This window comes from Lycium barbarum, chromosome 12 (genome assembly GCF_019175385.1).
Source record: "Lycium barbarum isolate Lr01 chromosome 12, ASM1917538v2, whole genome shotgun sequence".
NCBI lineage: Eukaryota > Viridiplantae > Streptophyta > Magnoliopsida > Solanales > Solanaceae > Lycium > Lycium barbarum.
In genome coordinates, this window is record NC_083348.1 from 8,041,767 (window position 1) to 8,060,618 (window position 18,852).

Here is an 18,852-nt window from a genome sequence, read left to right on the forward strand (position 1 = left end):
TTGGGAAATTTTCCGAGGTGTAACAATAAGATTTTGAAGTCATATGAATATGTAAAATTTAGTTTGTTGAAGGAAGTGAAATGTAAGTCATATTTGGAAAGGTTCTCGCTATAATTGAGCTAATATTATTTGGTAACGTCTTGAGGGGCTGCTATAGGGCCTATTGTATGGTTAATGAATTGTTATATAAGTGTCAAGAAGGTTCCATAAGGATTGGAAGTCAAACGAATCAACAAGAGAAAGTTTCGGATAACTGTGAGTTATACGACCAATTATACGGTCCGTATAACTTTATACGGTCCGTATAAATTTATACGGTCCGTATAAGGGGGTCCATATAACATGACCCTTACAGAGACGGGTAATTTCATGGTGGCGTTATACGGTCAACTTTGACGAACCATACAATATTATACAGACCGTATAAGTGGTCCGTATAAGTCCATCGGGCAGATTTTTATTTTTTTTGTATAAATGGATGAACCTTGTTCTTTTATTTCATTTCCCACATTTCCAAGAGTCTTGAGAGCTCCAAAACCCTTCTCCAAGTATATTTCACTCCAACGCAAGAGAAAATAAAGATCAAGAGGCAAGAATCAAGGTATCCATGTGTTGGGAGTCTTGCTAGGGTTAGTAGACTACAACAAAATTTTGGGTATTGAAGCTAGGGTTTTCATATAAGTTGATAGCTACTGCAAAGCTCATTCTTATGAGATGAAAGGTTAGTTTTCCTGCTTATTTCATGTTATCATGAATGCTTGGTTATTGAACAACTTGGGTAGGAGAAGAAAGTAGAAAATGAGGTCTAAATGTAGTTTTTATGATGTTTTTGAGTAGTAAGATAACTTGAGTCATGATTCTTAGTATGATATGGGTATAATCTTGTTATGGAAGGTAATGATAGTGATGAGGAAGCACTGTATGAAAATTTGCTAAGTACGGGTGTGAAGTTGTTAGTATAGGTTGAACATGAGAATTAATTTTGAAGACACAATGGAATGTGATTACTTGATTTTGATATTATGGTTGTTTGGAAGTTGTTTTGCACTACGGTGGAAGTTGATGAAATAGGGAAAATGCTGCTCAATTTTCATTAGATCATGAATTGTTCTAGTTTGAATTTAAGAGTATCACTAAGGCTTAACTATTGTATGAATATGTCACGACCCGACTAGGGGCCATGACGGGTACCTGGAGCTGGCTACTGAGCACCTCTCATTAAGCTAATCATCGTACTCAACCTGAACATATATAATCTCAAAAGCAACCCATAGCTATATACATAAGCCCTCACGGCTACAAAAATGATATAAAAAAGTACAATGTGATCATCGTGGGACACCAACAACCCATACGTACGTATCTACGAGCCTCTACTAGAGTACTAGACATAAAGACGGGACAAGACCCCTCTGTCCAAAATACATATATACACAAAAGAATATGATCTTAAGTAGCACCTCCGGAATAATGGAGTGCTCCTGTGAATTCGCTAATAAGCTCCTACGGATCCACACCGTCTCTCTGTCTACCTGTGGGCATGAACACAGTGTCCAAAAAGAAAGGACGTTAGTACAACTGAGTATGTAAGGCATGAATAGTACTGGCATAATAAAGAAATCATGAAGCATGAGATGAAGATATAACCTGATTAACCTTTAAAAGTAAACACGTGTTATACATCTCATATATATAAACATATCACATGTACCATCGTCGTTAACCCGCGTCCATAAACAAGACTCTACTAGACCCGGTTCGTAGACAACCCTAGGACGAACTGCTCTGATACCTCTTTTCGTGAAACTGTGTTCTTTTCGATTCATTTGACCTCCAATACTTATGATATATCCTTAACACTTATGTAACCTTTATTAAACATCTAAGAAGGCTTGTAACCTTCTCTCAAGCTTATGCTAATCGAATTGTGGCACAACGATGCAAAATCTCAAAATTTTCTGAGGTATAACAGAAGCCTTACATACCTTAATTGTTCCAAAACACGTAATAAATTATGGACCTTGAAAAAGAATTCCAAAAGCCTAAACTTTAAACCTTGAGATAGGCTTTCTTGAAAACCCTAGGTCTATCGAATGGAATTTAGCTAATAACCAAGTATGAATGGTAGAAACACTTAGAATTACTTAGAATAGGCTTACTTTGATGTAGGAGAATTATGAGAGGAGAAGAGCTTCGTGCTAGGACTTGAAGAGAATGACAAATAACATAAAAGTCTAAAATGGGTATTTATACTGGTCAGTCGTCGAGGCTCTTACTACACTTTTATGGCCCGTAAACATGTCTACGGTTCGTAAAAGGTGACCGTAATTCAGTTCCAGAAACTTCAATTTCTCCTGCTCTCATATGGTTCAAATGTACGGTCCGTATATAATTTTGAGGTACAATCTACAGTCCGTAAGACTTGTACGGTCCGTAATACCCACCGTAAATCCTTAACAGTAAGCTGGATTTTTGGGGGCCATTTATGGTAAAATGTACGGCCCGTAAACAATTTTACGGTCCATATAAATGGGTGTAAAATGCTGATCGAGAAACTGAAAAGGATTTTAATCCTAACACTCCCCATCTTGGTTTTTTAACTCTCGAATCATGCACAAGGCTCTGGTTAAAGGTACAAGGTGTTACAATATCTCCCTCTTGGGATCATTCATCCTTGACTGATCGATCATGGTTAGGAATAAGACTAACTCTGGAATGTTATAGACATGGAATGAGTACATGAACGTGAGGAAACATGACATAGAACATGGGTAGCTGAAACAACATGATTACATGGAAACATGAACGTACGGACAAGAAACATTAGTAGTGGATATGTGAACATAAAACATGAGACATGAATACATATGGGGATTTAACATGGATACGAAAGGTATTTTACCTTAGGGTGTTTTCTGCTTGCTCCTCAAGCAAGTGCGAATATTTAGATTCCATGTCCTATTCAGCTTCCCATGTAGCCTTTTCGACGTTCTGGCTCCTCCATAACACTTTTACTGAGGCAACTTCCTTAGTCCTCAACTTGCGAACCTGACGATCCAGAATAGCCACAGGGATATCTTCATAGATAAGTCTATCCTTAATCATTATAGTTTCAGTAGGAAAAACCAACGACAGGTCTTCCACACACTTCGTACTTCCTCAACATGGATACATAAAATACTGGGTGCATGGAAACCAAATCTTGTGGTAACTCAAGCTTATAAGCCACTTGAATAATCCTTCGCACAATCCTGTATGGCTCGATATATCTTGGACTAAGCTTCCCTTTCTTTCTAATTCTCATAAAACCCTTCATAGGTGAAACTTTAAGGAACACCCAATCGTCAACCTCAAACTACAAGTCTCTACGTCGCACGTCTGAATAGGACTTCTGGTGACTTTGAGCTATTTTCAAACACTTCTGAATCAATTTGACTTTTTCCATAGCCTGTTGACCAAGGCTGACCCTAACAACTCTGCTTCGCCAACTTTAAAGCATCTAATGGGTGATCTACACCTTCGCCCATACAAGGCCTCAAATGGTGCCATCTTGATACTAGCATGATAACTATTGTTATAAGAGAATTCAATGAGGTGAAAATGATCATATCCTCAAGTGTCTGAATAGTGCATTGTGCCTGGCCATCTATCTGAGGATGAAAAACGGTACTGAGGTTTACCTTGGTACCCAATCCTTTCTGAAAGCACATCCAAATGTTCGCTATGAACTGAGCATTAGGATCTGAAATAAGTGACGCTAGGGTTCTATAAAGCTTGACAATTTCTTAAATATATAGTTTTGCATAATGTTCTGCTGAATCAGTGGTCTTCTCGAGCAAAAAGTGCACGGACATAGTAAGTTGGTACACAATTACCCAAATCGAATCGTGTTGAGATGAGTGAGGTAGAGCTATTATGAACTCCATGTTTATCATCTCCCATTTCCAACTGTCACAACCCAAATCGGAGGGCCACGACTAACACCCTAGATCTTACTCGGCTGAGTGCCATAGTACCATTCCATCCATGAATCACAACTTTTTGTGAACCTTTAATTTATGAAATGACGCTTCCGTCAAGTAAAATAGGACAAACTTTTCAATAAAACTCTTTCCTCAAATCAGGGACTTCTCCCTTATCGTCAATTCGAAGAAAACCTTTAGTCACAATAAAATCTTAAAAAAACAAGCATAAAAACACATCGACCTATATGGTCGCTTGACACAACTGTCGACATCTCGACTCACTAAATGAGATACCATAACATAAGTACTCTGACTTGGCAACACTCTGAACTGAGATGGAGCTCACCAATCCAGCCGATAGCCTGGGAATATCCTATAGCCAATGTCTTCTTCTCATCTGTATGCACCTGCATGGTATGAAACGCAGCGCCCCCAGGCAAAGGGACGTCAGTACGAATAATGTACCGAGTATGTAAGGTAGAACTTAAACAACATATCTCGACTCGGATGGTAAAAGAGTAATGGACTCAATCTGTACATGTAACCAACTCCGATAAACATGTATATGCACATGAACTTTTGATGCAGCATGAGTATGTATATATATATATATATATATAATGCATGCTTTCACCCTACTCGCAGTCCCTTCGGGCATCATAATCATCGAATACCAGTTGATCAGGTGGTTTACGTATATAACGCCTTAGCCCATTTTCCCTTCCCCATGAAATGATGTCGTGCATGTATGTAAATATGCAAATGCATGAAAATCTTTGAAAACTATCAAAAGACTCCCTTCAGAGCAACTTTTAGTTCAAAACGGGAACTTCTTCCCTTTTCTTAAAATGAGAACCTCTTCCCCTTTTCATTTATCTCCTTCGAGACTCCAAATTTAAATGTAAAATGCATAGGAGAGAGAAAACCTTATGAATGTCCCCTTCGGGATTTAGACATCATTATGAAAATGTACAAATTATGGATGCCCCTTCGGGACTTAAGAGGTCAAGGATACTAATATCCCTACACTGTCTAGGAATAGAGTCTTCAGAATCCGTTTATTTGATAGGTTCGTTTGGATAATAAGGATCTTCACCTCTACCATAAGCATCACCACTATCACGTCTCACTTTGAATGATCCATAACATAAGCTGAGGCCATATGTTATATAGCACGCTCAGACATAAGCTGAGGCCATATGTTATATAGCACGCTCAGACATAAGCTGAGGCCATATGTTATATAGCACGCTCAGACACAAGCTGAGGCCATATATTATATAGCACACTCAGACACAAGCTGAGGCCATATGTTATATAGCACACTCAGACATAAACTGAGGTCATATATTATATAGCACGCTCAGTCACGTCATGAAATCATCAAGAACCTTAGGCTTGAAAATCTCTAGGAATGGAGTCATCGTAAGATTCTTCAGAAACTTTAGACTTCTGGCATTTCTAGAAGTAAAAATATTATGGATGTCATGTATTGAATCAAAACATAGGAATCATGCCTTTGAAAGAAAGGGACGAGCCTTACCATACCTGGAAGCTCTCTTCTCGACTTTCCAACCTATCTCCCGTCTTGAAATCTACATATAAAACCATTCATACTATTGTTAGGCCCGTTGTTATATACTTATCCTAAGCCTCCAAATAAATCTTTCTAGAATCTATCGAAATTTCGGCAGCATCTCCGCTGTTTATATGCCTAGCCCAAAATCTCAATTCAGTAACCAACAACAACAACAATAAAAATATCAACAACAATATTATCAACACCAAAATATTCCATAAACATCCCACATGATGTTTATCCAATTTTTTGACCCATAAATTCATTATACGCTCATTTAGTAACTTTTCCTCCGTAGATAATCAATACTAATAAGGAAAGATTCATACCTTTCACCCGCTAGAATTGCAATATCTTCGATTACTACCTTGAATCCAAGCCAAGTTTCGCCGCAATTCGATATTATAATCGCAACTATGTGTTGTCTAGACTTAAATTTGGGGATTTCACTTAATTTGCGTTAATATCTAGTGGACGGAAGTTGGGAGAGTTTTCTAGAACATTTGGGAAATATTTGGAGTGTTCTTGGCTGAAAAATGAGGTTTAGGATCAGATTTTATCCTTAAATAGTGGGCCAAATTCGAGTCAGGGCCACTGTAGCAGTACTGTAGCAAGCCGGCTGATGTAGCAGTATTGTAGCAGCACTGTAGCAGCGTTTCTGCTCTGTCAGCCTAATTTGTAACGTCCATAATTCTCCACTTCGATGCCGTATCGACGAGCGGTTTGTTGCGCTGGAAACTAGACACGACGAACATTATTTTAGGCTTTTACTTTGCTTCAAAACTCCTCATCTACTACAAGATATTCTTTCTCCAAGTTGGGACAAAATTACCCCTCATATTCTCTTCCAAGTTCTAACAAATTTAATTTCCTTAATTCACTTGCCCTTCAATCCTTCCATAGCTTACTATATGCACTTAAACCCTTATAACCATAAGTTAAACATATATAAGCTCACATACCTCCTAAAAGGGTAGCTCGAAACTCAACATACGAAACTATGGGGTGTAACACCAAATGGGAATATCTATGTCCTGAGCCAACCCACCAGGCTCTGGTGCTCGACTTTCACCTGTTGATAATTTAGACATTTAGCCACAAAATCTGCTATATTCTTCTTTGTGTCGTTCGACCAATATACCGCCTTAAGGTCATGGAACATCTTTATAGAGCTTGGATGAATGGAATACATTGAATGGTGTGCTTCTGACATAATTCTCTCTCTGATTCCATCTACATTCGGAATACATATTATGCCTTGGTACCTCAAAGTACCATCATCTCCCCCTTATTCAAAAGTCGTCGTCTTATATCTGTGAATCCCTTCTTTCAACTGCAATAAATTTGGAGCATTAGATTACTTTTCTTTCACTTCGACTACTAAGAAGGATTCAGCTCTGTTCTAAACAACAATTCCACCATCTTCAAAGTTCAAAAGTCAAACTCCAAGATTCGCTAAGTGGTGGACTTCCTCCACCATAGTTATATTTTCTGCCTCAGCGTGAGCAAAACTTCCCATAGAATGCCAACTAAGAGCATCGGCTAACACATTAGCCTTCCTTGGATGATGGAGGATATCCAAATCATAATCCTTGAGCAATTCGAGCCATATTTGTTATCTATGATTTAGCTCCTATTGCTTGAAAACATACTGAAGGTTCCTATGAACTGTGAAAATATCAACGTGCACTCTATACAAATAGAGACGCCATATCTTTAACGTGAATACCACAACTGCGAGCTCCCAGTCATGATTTGGATAATTATTTTTGTAAGCCTTAAGTTGTCTTGACACATAAGCTATAACTTTTCCATGCTACATTAGAACGCATCCAAGACCAACTCCAGAAGAATCACAATACAGCTCGATCCCTTCATTTCCCTATGGCAGTGTCAAACTGGAACAGAAGTTAGCCTTGCCTTCAACTCTTCGAAACTTCTCTCACAAGCATCTGACTATTGGAACTTGACTTTCTTGTAAGTTAATTTAGTCAACGGAGCTGAGATAGCGGAAAACCCCTCTACAAAACGTTCGTAATAGCCTGCCAGACCCAAGAAACTTCTTATCTCAGTTGCTGAAGTGGGTCTGGGCCAATTCTTCACGGTGTATATTTTCTAAAAACCCACTTTCATGTCTTCCCCTGAAATGACATGGCGTAGAAATGCTAGTGAATTCAGGCAGAATTCACACTTTAAAAAATTCGCATAAAGCTTGCGGTCCTAGAGTGTCTGCATTACTATTCTGAGATGTTATGAATGGTCAGCCTCACTACGGGAATAAACCAGGATGTCATCAATAAAAACAATAATGAATAAATCAAGATAAGGCTTAAAAACCCTGTTTATAAGATCCATGAAAGCTGCTGGTGCATTTATCAACCCAAACGACATGACAAGAAATTTGAAATGACCACAACGAGTTTTGAAAATGGTCTTCAGAATATTGAATTACTTAACCTTTGATTGATAATACCCTGATCTGAGGTCAATCTTGGAATAGCATTAGGCACTCTGAAGTTGGTCGAACAAGTCATCAATTCTGGGTAGTGGGTAAATGTTTTTAATGTTGACTTTGTTCAATGGACGGTAGTCAATGCATATGCGTAAGGATCTACCTTTCTTTCGGACAAACAAAACCGGTATGCCTCAAGGTGAGACACTTGGCCTAATGAATCCCTTGTCAAAAATATTTTTCAACTAACTTTTAACTCTTTCAGCTCTGCTGGACCAATTCAGTATGGCGAAATAGATAGCAGCTTAGTGGCAGGAAGTAAATCAATTACAAATTCTATCACCCTATCGGGAGGAAATCTAGAAACATCTTTTAGGAAAACTTTTGAAAACTCGTTAACAACTGGTACGGACTGGGGAGTTGGGTTTGGGATCTGTATCTCTAAATCGGACTACGCGATAAATATACCCCTTGGAGAATATCTTTTAGGCTTTAAGAGAGGAAATAAACCTACCCATGGGTACTACTGTATCACCCTTCCATTCTATAACTGGTTCGTTAGAAAACTTAAACCTGAAATTTTGGTTCTATATCCTACAGTGGCATAACATGACGCCAACCGATCTATGCCTATAATTACATCAAAGTCTACCATTTCCAATTCTACTAGGTCAACTTCGGTATTGCGGTGGTAGACTGTAATTGGACAGCCCCTATACACACGTCCAACTATAACTGACTCTACTAGAGTAGGGTTCATGCAACTTTTCTGGTCCTATCCCAAATTTCTTAGCAACAAAAAGGGTTACATATGATAGGGTGGATGCAGGATTCATAAGGGCATAAACGTCAAAAGTGAAAACTATCAGAATACATGTAACAACATCTACACGTGCCTCTGTGTCCTAACGACCTTATAGTGTATACAATCGGTTCTGATCTCCACCTGCATTACCAGACTTAGCTGCACCACGCTCTGATTAGGCCTGAAAATTACGAGGAGTTGTTGAATATGTGGACTGAGCAACATTACCTTCGGTACCTTGTCTAGCTGATGGACAGCCCCTCTTATAGGGATCCCGTTAGCCACACCTAAAGCATATATCCATGCCCATGCAACACTGCCCTCCATGTCTTTTCGCACACTTGCTGCAGATCGGACATAGGTATTTTGACCCACATTGGCTTGAGATTCAAAACCTGCTACCCCAAAAATTTGTCTCTTCTGATCATACTTGGACCTCGGGATCGGTGCACTGGCTAAAGATCTGTCTCTTCTAATCATACCTAGACCTCGGGACTGGTGCACTGGCTACACAAGGAGCGGGTCTTGATGACTTTTTTTAAAAAAAAACTGTAACATCCCATAAATTCGAGTTAGGTGTGAATGTATGAAAATAGTATAACAATGATATGTTAGCTATATAAATCCTTTGGAGATGAACTCGGGTGATAAACAATCATTTTGAAGTCAAACTAAAAAGTGATGTTCTTAAGGCCTTGTAAATTCGTCTAGGTATGAGACAGTCCGTACTTATGGCCAGTTTTCGGGTATTTTCGTTAGACATTTGAGAAAACTCAAAACATGAAAGTTGTAGTCCTTTGAAATAACTTTCCAACCATATATTATGGAGCTCAAACGAATCTGTGTGATAGAATTTATCCCCGTTTTACTGGATGGTGCGCAGTCTGCGCGAAATGCTCTTCAAGTGTGCAATCGCGCACCACAAGCAATGTTACTACCTTCACTGCATGATAACCTGCACAAAGTGGGCCTCCAGCTGTGCGTTCACGCACCGAACTTGAAAGCCTCACATCGTTATATTCATTCAGACTTTGTTTTAAACCAATATTTTTGAGGAAAAGAACCCTAAAGAAGTCTCTCAAAGCCCTAAGTCGAAGCTCTTTTCTCCCAAGCTTCAAGATACTTAAAGGTAAGCCTATTCCAATGCATACCAAGTCAATCCCATCATACGTTCATGATTATTAAGTAGAAATTCAACGTTCTTAACCTAGGATTTTCAAGACAATGCAATTAAAGGGATTCAAAACTAAGGCTTTAGGAGTTCCTCTTCAAGTCCAGACCTTTACTACAAGACTGGAGCATTACCGGGTATGTAGAGTTTCTATGTACATGTGGGAATATCTTTGTTTTTCCCCACACCACATTCTTCCATGGAAGTATGAGATTATATCAAACCAGGGTTTTAGCCATGTTCATGATAACCCTAAGTACATGTACCCTGATATGCTATGTTTGTATGATTACTTCATTATTGTATTCTTAATAGTCCCTTTTGGTTATTGAGAATCTGTCTGTAATCCATGAAATCCCATACTTTGTATTCCATGGGTTCTTACTTGCAAGTTATGAAATATTATGTTTATTTTCATGAAAATTCTACATGTCTCCATATTTTCATACAAGCTATACTTATATGTATCACCTTCATGTTATAATACAAGCAAGAATCATGTTTACAAGCAAGTAATATAATTCATGGGCTATTAATCCAATTATATCCTTGTTCATGTAATTTGGGAGTTGCACAGATTACCGATAAGGTTTTATACCTGAAACTACGTATGCCAACGTAGGATAAGGATCGCTCTGCCCAGTAGGACGATTCCTTCATATATTTCCCATTGAGGGATTTTGGATCCATTCATGTTCATGTTCACGTCTTGTATCGTGGCAAGGTACAAGATGACTTAGCTGGTCGGGCAGAGATCATACGCCACATACTAACGTGGTGGTTACATGTCGGTTATACAATTGCTCTCCCATAGATGCTTTTCTCATGTTATGTATATATGTATTCACGTTCATGCTCATGATTAGGTTTCGATTTCAGTTTCAGCTCTTATCGTGTTATTTCATGTGCTATGTCTAGTTTATTCAGTTGCTTTACATACCAATACATTCAATATGCTGACACATCTGCTCAGTAGGATTTGCTCGTCTCAACTTTTTGGTGAGCCCCATCTTATTCGGGGTGTTATCCTTATTTATTATCATGTCATGTTTTGCAAGTTAAGGTATGTTGGGGGCCTTGTCTCAGCAAGTATGTTTTACAGTTCAGATTCATGATAAAGGTTTCATATACTAGACAGTTAGTTATGTCAGATACTCGAAGTTGTGTAGCCATCTTTGGCTCAGTTTATGATATCTCTGCATTCACGTTTTATACAAGTATTTTATTAAATAATATGACTTCTCGTGTTTTATTAAGGATTATCATGTTTCATGTTATATTCCGCTCATGTTTATGTCCCATGTTGATTCAGCAAGGCATGTGGTTCACTCGATCACATGTGGTCAGGCACCGAGTGTTGTGTTATGCCCAGGCCATGGTTCGGGGCGTGACAAATCTTGGTATCAGAGCCTAGGTTCAAGTGTCTTAGGGAGTCTATGAAACCGTGTCTAGTGGGGTCACTTTTATATATGTGAGGGCCCCACACATATAAACAATTGACCACCAAGACATTCAGGATTGTCTCACTTCTTTCATACTCTAGATCATGCGGTTAGAGTAGTACTTTCAGGAATTCTTCTAACTCGTGTGAATTACGTATTTCAGAAAATGGCTCCGAAAAGAAAGTACACGAAGGACCTCAGCTACCTGCCAAAGGGTTGCTACTGATGCAGCTCAGAGAGAAACCGTTCAGACTCAGACAGCTTCTACAGGCCCAGCAGCCCCAACTGCTCCTACAGCTACACTTCCTAATTCTCCAGACTTGGATGTTAGAGAAGCTATTCAGTTGCTCACTCAGATTGTTGCTAACCAGGCACAGTGACAGGAAACGACTCCTAGCTTAGGTGCTAGTGGTGGGTCAACTAGTTCTAGAACCCAAGAGTTTCTTCGCATGAAGCCTCCAGTATTCACGGGGTCTAAAAAGGAGGAGGATCCACAGAATTACATTGATGGGCTGCAAAAGGTGTTCCGTGTTATGCATGCCACGAAGACAGAGGCAGTAGAGTTTAGAGCCTATCAGTTGTAGGATATGGATCACATTTGGTATGAGACTTGGGAATAGTCCCAAGGGGAGAGTGGACTTCCCGCTACTTGGGATGAATTTGTTGATGCCTTCATTGACCACTTCATGCCAATTGAGGTCAGGGAAGCAAAAGCTATGGAGTTCGAGAGGTTAAGGCAGAATAACATGATTGTTCAAGAATATTATCTCAAATTTGTGTCGTTGTCCAGACATGCTCCCCACATGGCTCCCGATATGAGAGCTGTGGTTAGAAGGTTTGTGCTCGGGCTTAAACCCGAATTGCATAGGGATGCTAATACAGCTGTTCAAAATGACAAGATGACTATTTCCAAATTATTATCATTTGTGCAAGGCAATGAGGAGAAACTGAAGGAAGAAGAAGCACTGCAGAAGTAAAAGGATAGGGAATTCAGTAAAAGGGCCAAGTCCTCAGGTAACTTTAATTAGGGGTCAGCAGGACCCGCTCTATCCGCAGCCAGTGCCCTAGCCCCAAAGTTCAGGAATGATCAGAAGAAACAAAATTTCATACCAGCAGGTTCCTACTCTCAGACTAGTGTAGGTCAGCAAGCCTATACTAATCCAGTTTGCGGCAAGTATGGTATGAAACACCTAGGTGAGTATCGTATGGGTATGGACGTATGCTATTATTATGGCCAGAGGGGCTATATTCAAAGAGATTTTTCGTCTGTTAGGAAAGGTACCGGAGGTAATGTGGCTCATTCCACAAATTTAGTAGCTCATGTGGAGCAGTAAAGTACGGCAATGCGGGCGGTGCTCAGAATCGTTTGTATGTGCTGACAGGCCGTCGAGATACAGAGGCCCATGGAGATGTGGTCATAGGTATGCTAACCGTCTTCACTTATGATGTTTATGCTCTCATAGATCCCGGATCCACCATATCCTATATAACCCCTTTTATTGCTAAGAAATTTGGGATAGAACGTGAAAAGTTGCATGAACCCTTTGAAGTATCCACTCCAGTTGGAAAATTAATTATGGCTAGGCGTATTTATAGGGGTTATCCAGTAATGGTCTGTCACCGCAGAACTATAGCAGACTTAGCAGAGTTAGAGGCGGTAAACTTTGATGTGATAATGGGCATGGATTGGTTAGAGTCATGTTATGTCACGATATGTTGTAGAACCAAAATAGTGAGATTTGAGTTTCCTAACGAACTAGTTATAGAATGTAAGGGTAATTCAGTGGTACCCAGGGGTAGGTTTATTTCCTATTTAAAAGCCAGAAAAATAATTTCCAACGGATATATCTATCACTTAGTTTGAGTCAGGGATACAGATGCCCAGACTCTAGCCCTCCGGTCCATTCCAGTCGTTAATGAGTTTCTAGAAGTCTTCCTAGAAGATCTTCCAGGAGTCTTTCCTGACAGGGAGATCGACTTTAGAATTGATCTACTTCCGGATACTAAGCTGATATCTATTCTGCCATACAGAATGGCCCCAGTAGAGTTGAAAGAATTAAAGGCCAATTAAAAGATCTTCTCGACAAGGGATTCATTAGGTCAAGTGTCTCACCTTAAGGCGTGCCAGTTTTGTTTGTCTGAAAGAAGGATGGTTCCTTGTGTATGTGTATTGACTACCGTCAGTTGAATAAGGTCACCAGTAAGAACATGTATCCTCTCCCCATAATAGATGATTTATTGGACCAACTTCAGGGTGCCCAATGTTATTCCCAAATTGACCTCAGATCAGGCTACCATCCGTTAAAGGTTAAGGAAGTTGATATTCCAAAGACCGCCTTCAGAACTCATTATGTACATTTTGAATTCCTTGTCATATCCTTTGGATTGACGAATTCACCAGCAGCTTTCATGGACCTTATGAATAGGGTTTTTCAGCCTTATCTCAATTTATTCTTCATTGATGACATTTTGGTGTATTCTCAGAGTGAGGTTGATCATGCAGAACATCTCAGAATAGTGTTGCAGACACTTAAGGATCGCGAGCTTTTCACAAAATTTTCAAAGTGTGAGTTTTGGCTTGAGTCGGTGGCATTTTTAGGCCATGTGATTTCGGGCGAAAGTGTTAAAGTTGATTTTCAGAAAATTGATGTTGTTAATAATTGGTCCAGATCCACCTCTGCATCAGATATTAGAAGTTTCTTGAGTCTAACAGGCTATTACAAACATTTTGTAGAGAGGATTTTCCTCTATCTCAGCCCCGTTGACTAAGTTGACTCAGAAGAAGGTCAAATTTCAGTGGTCAGATGCATGCGAGCATAGTTTTGAAGATTTGAAGAAGAATCTAACTTCTGCTCCAGTTTTGATGCTACCAGAAGGAACCGAAGGATTCGTAGTTTATTGTGATGCCTCGGGAGTTGGTCTCGGAAGTGTCTTAATGCAGTATGGTGAAGTTATCGCTTATGTATCTAGACAACTTAAGGCTCACGAGAAGAATTTTTTGACTCATGATTTAGAGTTGGTAGTTGTGGTTTTTGCACTTAAAATATGGTGTTATTATTTATATGGAGTGCATGTAGATATTTTAACTAACCACAAAAGCCTACAGTATATTTTCAAGCAGCTTGAATTGAACCTTAGACAGAGAAGATGGCTTGAATTGTTAAAAGACTATCATATAGATATTCTCTATCATCCAGGGAAGGCAAATGTTGTAGCCGATGCTCTTAGTCGGCGTTCCATGCGAATTTTAGCTTATGTTGAGGCAGATAAATGAACTATCACCAAGGAAGTTCACCATTTATCCAATCGAGGAGTTCGACTCTTGGACTCGTAAGATGGTGGCGTTTTCGTTCAGAACAGAGCTCATTCCTCCTTAGTGGTTGAAGTTAAAGAGAGGCAGTATAGTAATCCCCATTTGTCAAAGTGGAAAGAGGGGATTCACAAGCATAAGACAACGGCTTTTGAACAAGGGGGAGATAATGGTTCCTTGAGGTACCGAGGAAGATTATGTGTTCTAGATGTAAAGGGGCTCAGAGAGCGAATTATGTTAGAAGCTCACAATTTCAGGTATTCCATTCATCCAGGATCTACTAAGATGTATCATGATCTTAAAGATAATTATTAGTGGAATGATATGAAGAAGAATGTAGCAGATTTTGTGGCTAAGTGTCCGAATTGTCAGTAAGTGAAAGCCAAACACCAGAGTCCTGGTGGGTTAGCTCAAAATATTGATATTCCTGTTTAGAAATGGGAGATGATAAACATGAACTTTATAATAGGTCTACCTCGTTCATCCCACAGACATGATTCAATTTGGGTGATTGTGGACCGACTTACTAAGTCAGCACACTGTTTGCTAGTCAAGACAACAGATTCAGCAGAAGATTATGCTAAGTTGTATATTTGAGTGATTGTCAGATTGCATGGGACTCCTTTGTCTATTATTTCAGATCATGGTGCTCAGTTCACAGCTAACTTTTGGAAATCTTTTCAAAAAGGATTGGTTACCAAGGTAAATCTCAGCAAAGTTTTTCATCCTCAGACAGATGGGCAGGCAGAGCACACTATTCAGACTCTTGAGGAAATGTTGAAGGAATGTGTCCTTGATTTCAAAGGTAACTGGGATGATCATTTACCTCGATTTCAAAGGTAACTGGATGATCATTTACCTCTCATTGAATTTTCTTATAATAATAGTTATTATGCTACCATTGGGATGGCATTGTTTAAAGCTTTGTATGGGCGAAGGTGTAGATCACCAATTGGTTGGTTCGAAGTTAGTGAAGCAGAACTGTTAGGACCAGATTCGGTCTACCAGGATATGGAGAAAGTCAAGTTAATTCAAGAGCATTTGAGAGCGGCGCAGAGTCGCCAGAAGTCATACACAGATGTGAGGCGAAGGGACTTAGAGTTTCAAGTTGATAATTGGGTGTTCCTTAAGGTTTCACCTATGAACGCTGTCATGAGATTTGGAAAGAAAGGGAAGCTTAGTCCTAGATATATTGGACCTTACGGAATCCTGTTAAAGGCTGGGCGATTAGCTTATGAGCTTGAATTGCCACAAGAGCTGGCTGCTGTTCATCCTACATTCCATGTGTCTATGTTAAGGAAGTGTGTGGGAGAGTCTTCGTTGGTTGTTTCTACTGATACTATAACGGTTAGGGATGGTTTGACTTATGAAGAAATCCCCATTGCCACATTGATCGTCAAGTTCACAAATTGAGGACTAAGGAAATTGCCTCAGTAAAAGTTTTATGGAAGAGTCAGAAAGTTGAAGAAGCTACATGGGAAGCCGAAGCAGATATGAAATCCAAGTATCTGTACTTATTTGAGGAACCGGCAGAGAATGCTCAAGGTAACTAACCTCCATATCCATGTCATGTCCCTTACGTATTCATGCCTTATGCTTCACGTTCACGTTCACATATTCAGTATTTATGTTTCCATGTAACCATGTCATGCCAACTCAGTCCCCATGTTTCATGTCATGTTTTCTTCACACATATGTATTCAGGCCATGTCCAGTCCCATTCTTAACCATGACCCATCATCCGAGGATGAATGATCCTAAGAGGGGATAATGTAACATCCTGTAAATTCGAGTTAGGTGTGAATGTATGAAAATATTATAACGATGATATGTTAGCTATATGAATCCATTCGGGATAAACTCGAGTGATAAACATTCGTTTTGAAGTCAAATAAAAAAGTGAAGTTCTTAAGGCCTTCTAAATTCGTCTAAGTATGAGACAGTCTGTACATATGGCCATTTTTCGGGTACTATCGTTAGGAATTGGAGAAAACTCAAAACATTAAAGTTGTAGGTGTTTGAAATAACTTTCCAACCATATATTATGGAGGTCAAACATAGGTGTGTGCTAGAAGTTATGTCCGTTTTACTAAACACTATTCAATCTGCGCGAAGTCCATACTTTGTATTCTATGGGTTCTTACTTGCAAAATATGAAACATTATGTTTATTTTCTTGAAAATCCTACATGTTTTCATACAAGTTGTACTTATATATATCACCTTCATGTTATAATATAAGCAAACATCATGTTTACAAGCAAGTTATATAATTCATGGGCTACTAAGCCAATTATATCCATGTTCATGTAATTTGGGAGTTGTACAGATTATCGAGAAGGTTTTATACCTAAAGCTACGTATGCCAACGTAGAATAAGGATCACTCCACCTAGTAGGATGATTCCTTCATATATTCCCCATTGAGGGATTTTGGATCCATTCATGTTCATGTTTACGTCTTGTACACCGACAAGGTACGAGATGGCTTAGCTGGTCGGGCAAAGATCAGACGCCACATACTAACGTGCTGGTTACATGTCGGTTATAGTAATGATCTCCCATAGATACTTTTCTCATGTTATGTATCTATGTATTCATGTTCATGCTCATGATCAGGTTTCAGTTTCAGTTTTAGCCCTTATCATGTTATTTCATGTGTTATTTCTATTTCATTCAGTTGTTTTACATACCAGTACATTTAATGTGCTGATGTCACCTTTCTATTTCCCGGGGGCCTACATTTCACAATGCTGGTACGGGCTTATAGGATGGCACATCTGCTTAGTAGGATTTGCTCGTATCAGCTTGTTGGTAAGCCTCATCTTATTCGGGGTGTTATCCTTATTTATTGCCATGTCATGTTTAGCAAGTTAAGGTATGCTGGGGGCCTTGTCCCAGCAATTATGTTTTACAGTTCAGATTCATGATAGAGGTTTCATAGACTAGATAGTCAGTTATGTTAGATACTCGAAGTTGCATAGCCATCTTTGGCTCAGGTTATGATATTTCTACATTCACATTTTATACAAGTATTTTATTAAATATTATGAATTCTCATATTTTATTAAGGCTCATCATGTTTCATGTTATATTCCGCTCATGTTTATGTATCATGTTGATTCAGCAAGCCATATGGTTCGCTTGGTCACATGCAGTCAGGCACCGAATGTCGTGTTACGCCCAGGCCATGGTTTGGGGCGTGACAAAAATTGTCTGCCTCTACCTCCCTGAGATCCCCTATGGGTGAAATTAACTGTAGTGATCCCTGTCCTTCTCTTTTTGCAATGCCTCTTCTTCTTTCATTCTGTCATCATTACTTTGTACAAAAGAAACTATCTTGCTAATAGTCATGTTTTTATTCTGGGTAGCGATATTAGCATCACCGTACAAGTCGGGTATAAGACCCAACACAAAGTGCCTAACTCTGGCCCTCATATTGGCAACCATGTACGGAGTATACTTAGCCAAAGAAACAAATTTGTGGTAGTACTTATTCACACTCATGTTGTTCTGCTTGAGCCTCTCGAACTCTAGGGCCTTAACCTCCCTGACTTCTAGGGTTAGGAAGTGCTCGATGAATGCATCTGTGAACTCATCCCAAGTCACATAAGGTGCATCTTCCCCTCGAGATTGTTCCCACGACTCATACCAAATGTTAGCAACGTTCTTCAACTGATAAGCTATCAACTCTGCCGCCTCTATCTCAGTAGCATGCATAACATGAAAAAATTTCTGAACCTCATCAATAAAAAATTTCAGATCCTGCTTCTTATTGGACCCTATGAACACTGGAGGCTTTATACGAATGAACATCTGGGTCCTGGAAGTAGACAACCCCTCATTAGTACCTACACTTGGAGTCGTTTCCTGACGCTAGACTTGAGTAGCAACAATGTGGGTGAGCAACTGGATAGCTCCCCTGACATCTATATTTGTGGAACTGAGCGGCAACGGGACTGTATTACGAACCTTCGCACGCCTACCAGTAGGTAGGGATGCAGTCGGGGGTGCTTATCCCGATGCAACTCCCTGAGCCTGAGAGTCTACCTCCGGGGTAGCATTAGCAGCAACCCTCTTGCTTGTAGCTGACTGTTTTTTTTTGGTAGGCATTTTCTGAAATATGTAAT